The sequence below is a fragment of the Mus musculus genome, chromosome 5 (assembly GCF_000001635.26).
Source record: "Mus musculus strain C57BL/6J chromosome 5, GRCm38.p6 C57BL/6J".
Taxonomy (NCBI): domain Eukaryota; kingdom Metazoa; phylum Chordata; class Mammalia; order Rodentia; family Muridae; genus Mus; species Mus musculus.
The window spans coordinates 93029556-93037204 of record NC_000071.6 but is presented as its reverse complement, the minus strand read 5'-3'; positions in this window follow the sequence as shown (position 1 = coordinate 93037204).

Here is a 7649-nt window from a genome sequence, read left to right as displayed (position 1 = left end):
GCCCAGGGCCTTAGGGAAGTCTGTAAGTTTGGAAGGACTAGGAGTGGGCGCACATCTATGCAGTCATCCATCACTCACGTGGGGTGCAGACCACCTATGCTCTTCTCTAACCCCTCACCCACAGTTCTGTGAGTAAGCCCCATGAACTCACTGGCTTCCCAGAGTAAACTTTGGTAAAATGTGTCTGGGTTTGTTGTGGGGGACCGCAGGAACAGGAATAGTTGTTTTAAGTTTCCCCCAGGGAAGGAATTTGAACAATGAGAGGCACTAGAGCAATGTTCTGTTACCTGCTAAGTTTGGTGAGTGGCTCTCTTGCTGTGTGACCATTGCTTTATTCTTAGGTTCAAAGCAGAGTCTTGCTGGGTGGCCCAAGCTGGCCTCTTATTCACTATGTAGCCCAGGCTGTTCTCAAACTCTGGACCGGCTGCCTCATTCTGATGAACTTGGATTATTTTGATTAATAAATTATTTTAGTCGACAGGTATTTCTCATATATCTTCTACACATTTTTTTAACCATTAAAAAATCTACATTTAAATATTTTTGGAGGACTGGGGAGATGGCTTAGTCAGTAAAGTACCCATTACTGTGCACGTGTGAGGACCTGGGTTTAGTCCCCAGAACCCACATGATAAAGCTGCATGCGAGTCCATGTGCTCCTAAGCCCAGAGCTGGGAGGCAGAGAAGGGGGTTCCTGGGGCTCCCTGAACAGCTAGTCTACTAGAATAGGCGACTGTGACAGGATGGATAGTGATTTATGAAAAATAAAATCAAAGGTGTCCTTTGACCTCCACATGTACTCCAGATGGGCTCATGCAGGAATCTGCACTCACGTACGCACACGCACAACACACACCGAGTATTTAAACAAAACAGACAGCAATGTACTTATTTCAAAACAGAGGAACAGATCTTGAAACACTTATGTCTTTACTAACTTTCTGAGGAAAAAAAATCTTTGAAATCGCATGGTTAGTAAGAGGTCATGTTTTATATATTGTAGGTTGGATTTTATTATTTGTTTGTTTGTTTTGTGCTGGGCATTGAGCCTAGGACCTTGTGTGTGCTGAGTATTTTACCATTAGGCCACATCTCTCTCCCGGTTGTTGCTGATGACATAGAATCTCACTGTATTTACTCTTGAATTTGTGAGTGCCAGTGAGTCTCAGTTTAGACCACAGGGATGTGCCATCAGGATTGGCTTTACAGCTACTTTTATATTTAAAAATAATTTAAAATGACCAAAAATAGTAATTGTTTATTATACAGAAAAACCCACAAGAACAAAAAAGCACACACATCTTTTAATTTCACCAGCATGAGCCAATCGCTGGTAACATTTCGGTGTGTCCAAGTCCCTCATCAGTAACAGAGGTGAGACCCACTCTACCTGCTAAACTCCAGTTTCACTTGAGTAGTCAATTCACTATTATCTTCTGTTGGAACTGGATGTTGCACAGGGAGCCAGATGGAGAATGTTCACGTGTTAATGTCTTCAGGTGATAGAGAGTGGGCAGCTGAGGGGTTTGTGGGGCAACTGGGCTTCAGTACCTCTTTCCTTTTCTGTGCTCCAAGAGCTATGCTCTAAAGTGCTAAGCTTTAAGTCGGTGTGTGTGTGTGTGTGTGTGTGTGTGTGTGTGTGTGTGTGTGTGCATTTGGTTCTGGTGACCAATCCCAGACCTCACATATACCAGACTTGCTCTACCACTAATCATTCTTTGAATTCCTGTGATGTGAACAATAGCTTCCTTTGGTTCTTAACCAGCTTCTTTGCCAGCCTCCTGTGTCTGGGACTTATCAGGTAGAAGACTCCTCCTTCAGGAAACTGTTTGCCTGCTACAACCAGCAGGAAGCAAGAAAGGGAACTCAGACCATGAACAGTTACCTGACACCTGAGTCTTTTTGTTTGCTTTTGGGGCAGTGGAGGTAAGGAGACAGATAGGAGGGAAGGACTTTGTTTGATGAATTTTAAAATAGGCTAGATTTACCAGTATTACTGGGTGGGCTTTCACCATTTCTTTTTTCTAATAGGGAAATATTTTGTGACTACTTTATCATGTAACATAAGGGTGGAAAAAGAGATCTATCTATCTATCTATCCATCCATCCATTTATCTATCTATCCATCTATTTATCTATCATTTATGTATTTATCATCTATTTATATCTATCATCTATCTTTTCTAGCATCTCTATTTATCTATCTATTAATCATCTATCTTTTCTATCTATCTACCTACCTACCTATGATCATATACCTACATATGATCATATATTTCTTTTTTTTTTTTAAGGTTGTTTTTTTTTTTAAGATTCATTTATTATTTTATGTCTAAGAGTACACTGTTGCTGTTTTCAGACACGCCAGAAGAGGGCATAAGATCGCACCACAAATGGCCATGAGCCACCATGTGTTTGCTGGGATTTGAACTCAGGACCTCTGGAAGAGCAGCCAGTGCTCTTAACCACTGAGCCATCTCTCCAGCCCGATCATATATTTCTATTTTTATTCTGTTCTGTTTCTGAGACAGGGTCTTGATGTGCAAATTAGACTGGCTTGAACTTTTGGTAATTCTCCTGTCTCTGACTCCAGGTACTGGGAGTATAGGTGTGAGCTACCACTCCCAGCTCTTAAAGAATTGTCTGGGTTGGGTGAGATGGTTCCGTTAGTAAAGTCACTTGCCACCAAGTCTAGTGACCCAAGTGCAATCCCTGGGACCCGCATGGTAGGAGGAGAGAACTAATTCCAGATAGTTCTTCTCTGACCTGCACACATGCTGTAGAATGAACATGCTGACACACATGCATACACACACACGTAAATGAATAAACACGTTTTCCTGTTTATATTCTTTTCATTTCTTATTTATAGCAGTGCTGGGGATTAAACCCAGGTAGTTTCAATAATTAACAGTGAGGAAACATATACTATAGTCATATATGCTTAACAGTTTCATTACTTTTGGGTTTCTGGATCTTTTGAGCAAAGCCTTATGAAGATCAGTGTGAGGCTCCTTTCTTTCTGGTTCTTGCCCCAGGTATAGTTTTAGTGCATCCGGTGCATCTGTCAGCTTTAGCTGGATTATGTTAAGCCAAGTCCCACTCAGGAGCTTATCTCCCAGAAGTCCTCCTAACAGTAGACTTTACCATTTCAATTTATTAATGTGCTTTAATGCGTGGGAAAGCAGCTTTTACATCGGGCTGCATACTCTTCTCTTTCTAATGAAACTGTCTTGTTGATCTTTTTAAGGGCCTCAATGCTAGGTCCCATAAATGGAACGTCATAATTTATTACTTATATGTTGCCATATGAACAAGTTACCCCAAGACTTGGCAGCTGGAAAAAGAAATGGAGTGTGTACTAGTTCACATTTCAGTGCCTCGGGGACACCCTGGCTGGGGTGTTTAAGGGTCCTGAGAGCCTAGTCAAGACACCAGCCAGGGCTGAAGGCTTGACCACGTCCAGGGGATGGGGGAAGAGGGCTCATCCACATGGCTTTTGGCAAAGACCCCAGGCCCTGCTGGCTGTTGTCAGGGCCATCTTGTTCCCTCCCCACAGAGCAGCCTGGGGATCCTCATGAGTGCGTGTGTTGGCTGCTAGCTTCCTTCAGAACAAGTGATTCATGGCAGACATAAAGAAGGCCACGGGGGTCTTCCAATGCAGTCTTGAAAGCCACACATAGGCTCTTCTGTCACGTTCTGTTTGGAAAAAGACTCATTCATCTATATAACCACAGGTGAGGGGAGGACATACTAGCTCTTAAAGTAAGGACTGTCACAGACTTGTGAACACACTTCAAAACCATCACACACATTACATGCATTTGTGTGTGTTTGTGTGTGTATGTGCAAGCATAGTACATGTGTGGAGGTCAGATGGTAATTAGTAGGAGTCAGTTTTTCCCTTTCACCACATAGGTCCTAGGGTCACTAGGCTTGGCAGAGCAAGTGCATTTCCCCACAAAGTATTTCATCAGCCAAGAACACCTCTGCCCATTTTGAATTTTGAATCTTCAAGCTAGTTTAAAGTTTTAAATTTAATGTTTAAAAAAAAGTCTATATAACCACAGATAGCTCTTTAACTAGTGTCTTTTGACATCTCAGGTCTTCAGACTAAATTCCATGGGTTAGCAGTTATGTTAAATCAACAGGCAGAACGAGGAAAACCAAGTTGAAAGGATTATGAGTCAAAGCATAAAGTAGTCATAAAGTGGAAGAAGTGGGACAGATCTCATGCAGAATGTCATGCTCCTCATCCTGACAGTGGAAGACAGGCTCCCTCCTTCAGCGTGAGCTGACAGTAGTGACTTCCTTGTAGGAAGTAGGGAAAGAGTAAGCTACAGTGAGGAGACTCAGACAACACTTCCTTCCAGTACTGATGAGTCACTTTGGTCATGTGTACCTTGGATGACGTAAAGAGAATGGTACTTGACCTCTGAAGTCTTCCTGCCTGGCACACATAACCCAAGTCTACGCATGATAACAACATTCGACACATTTCAGTAGAGGGATCTCTACTGCAGGCAGAACATGTCTACCCAACACTCCTCAGAATGGTCAGAGTTATCAAAAGTGAGCCAAGGCCGGTGGTGGCCCATGCCTTTAATCCAAGCACTTGAAAGGCAGAGGTAGGCACATCTCTGAATTTGAGCCTAGTCTGGACTACCAAGTTAGTTTGAAAACAGCCAAGGCTACACAGAGAAACCCAGTCTTGCAAAAAACCACAACAAAAATACAAAAAGTAAGCAAAGTTGGAGAAGCTAACATGGTAAGAGGACTCTAAAGAGGAATGGTGAGGACACATAATCTACCTCAGGTGGGATCCTGAAAGAGCAAAGGACATTAGGTAAAAAACAAGGAGGTCTGAGTAAATTAATAATAAAAAATATATTAATGTATGATGTGGGGCGAGGGCCCTGTGTGGGTGGGTATGAGAGTATCTGAACACTAAATAATGATACTGTTGCTCGATTTTTCAGTTATCTTCAAGCATCCTTAAAATGTCTATTAATAAGGTCTTGGGTATAGCTCAGTGATAAAAAGCTTGCCTACAGTGTCTGCCATGTGCAAAGGCCCTGGGTTCCATCACTGGCATACGTGTGTCTGTGTTCTATTAGTAAATGAAAGAGATAGGAAACACTGAGGAAAGATGATGAAATGCTAATATTTGAGAAGTGAAAATAAAGACTAAACACTTAAAGCTTTGAAGTTATTTCAAAGTAGGAAGCACTTTGTTTTTCTTTCGTTTTGTTTTGTTTTAAGTAACAGATTATCCATTTCTTGGACAACATCTAATCTAAATGTCTGCCAAGATTTGATCCTTTGCTATACTGAGGCAACACTGTTAAATACGATCCGTCTCAGCCAATGAGGAACCCAAATAGCCTATTCCTAGGCAAAGCATAGGTTTTTGGTTACTAGGAACAGGACAGCTGATCAATGGTGGCTTTGAGCTGACTGTCTGCTAGCCTGGTACATAAAGGGGCAAGTACCATACATGATGTCCGTCCCAGCAGTCAGTGTGGCCTTCACAGGTTGTGTGTTGCCCCTGTGTTCCCCGATGGTGTTATCCCGAGGGCTCTGCTTTCCCCATAGGCTGATGCTTATAGCCACAACCCTCCTCCACTAACTAGATGGAGGTGCCCTCTGGGCCAAGGAAAGGTGGATGGCATAGAAGCAGCAACACTCTTGTGACCGTAGAACACCATGCAAGGAACAAAGAATATCACCCGTTCCTTTGAAAGTGGCCCCTTTGGTAGTTCTGCCTGTCAAAAACACAATCTTAAAAAAAAAAAAAAAAAAAAAAAAAAGACTGCTTGGTAATTCCAAGAGCCTTGTGGTTCTGTCCCTGCTTAGACCTAGGCTCTGGATAAACAATAGTAAAGTCTCATGGGCACTTCAGTGTAAAGGAAAGAAGCTGTGAGGAAGGGAGAGGGAGGAGCAGGGATGAGGATCAGAAGAGAGAGGAGGAAGGAGTTCCTGTGGCGTGTGACAGCGGCAGCAAGGCCAAGGAGGAGCTTCCTTTAGGGGGTTGGGAATTGTCAGGGAACCCTGGCTTCTAGATAACAGCTAGGGAAGTCAAGCTCCTCTTTGGTTACAATGGAATGACAGCTCCCTTTAGGAGAAGATGCAAGTCTCCCAGCCTGGACTTCCTGCCCTTCCAGCCTAGACTCCACAGGCAACTATTGATGGGTTTGGCAGGTGCTGGGCCTGTGATCACATGAGAGGACGTGTGGGTGTCCTACTTTCTCACCCCTAGGCACTCATGGGCACTGACTCCCTGCCAGACAGGGAGGCTCTGTTGGAAATCTACAAGTTTTTAATTGGTGAAATTACACTGAAGTGCCCATGAGACTTTATCCAAAGCCCAGGTCCAAACACAGATAGAATCACAAGGCTCTTGGATTTAGGAAGCAGGTATTTGTTTTTGTTTTGCTTGGGTTTTTGACAGGCAGAGCTACCAAAGAGGCCACTTTCAAAGGAATGGGTGATATTCCTCGTCCTTTGCATGGTGTCCTACGGTCACAAGATATACAGCACAAAGGGCTAGAAAAGTTGCTCAGTAGCTAAGATCCCTGGCAGCTCTTCTGGAGGCCAGGGTTCACTTCCCAGCCCACGAGTGGTGGCTCATAACCAGCTCTAACTCTAGTTCCAGGCAATCACATGTTTTCTTCCTCCAAGGGCACCAGGCAAGCATGTGATACACAGATATACATGCAGGCAAAACGCACACGCACACACAATAAACTTTTTGAAAATTTAAATATAAAGCATAGGCACTTTGTGTGTCTATATTTTTGTACTTGGCTGATGGGGATGCAGGATAGTGAAATCTGCAGAAAGTATCTTCCATAAACAGCATACACTGCAGTGTTCACTTGTGAGTTCGACATGGTTTGACCTTGGAAGACAAGGAAATCAGAGATCTCCACTTCAGCCATTAAAAACCATCTCATGTTATCAGTTAAATTGTTTTGTATGCTTTTTGAAATTAAAAAGGTAATACAATTACACTTAAAATTTAGGAAGTGAGCCAGACATGGTGGTACAGGCCTGTAATCCAAAATACAAGTGAGGCAGGAGGGTCTCAAGATGAGCCTCAGCTACTGTATGTATGAGTGTAGTTTCTATTTTGACAAAGTGGGTAGTCCCCAGATTCATCACTGAACACTAAAAGAAAAGTGTGTGTGTGTGTGTGTGTGTGTGTGTGTGTGTGTGTGTCAGACAGTGTCACTGTTTGATAGCCAAAATATAGAATCAGCTTAGGTGCCTGTGTCAACAGTGGAGCTTTATTTAGTTATAATGAAGAATGTCATTTGCAAGAGGTGGGTGAAACAGGAATTATGTTATGTTATGTTATGTTATGTTATGTTATGTTATGTTATGTTATGTTATGTTATGTGAAATTAACCAGATGCAGGAAGGAAAGTGGAACACATTTTGCTCATATATGTAGGGAGAGAGGGGAGATGGCTTGAGAAGAAGGCAGACTTCTAGGGAAGGAAAGGGGGTTACAGGAGTTGGAAAGAGATAGACAGCAGAAAGGATGGATATGGTTAAACATGGCACCTGCCTCTGTGGTGATCCAAGTCTGAAACGTCCCCCAAGGGCTTGGATGTTGAACACTTGGTCCACAGTTGGTGCTACTG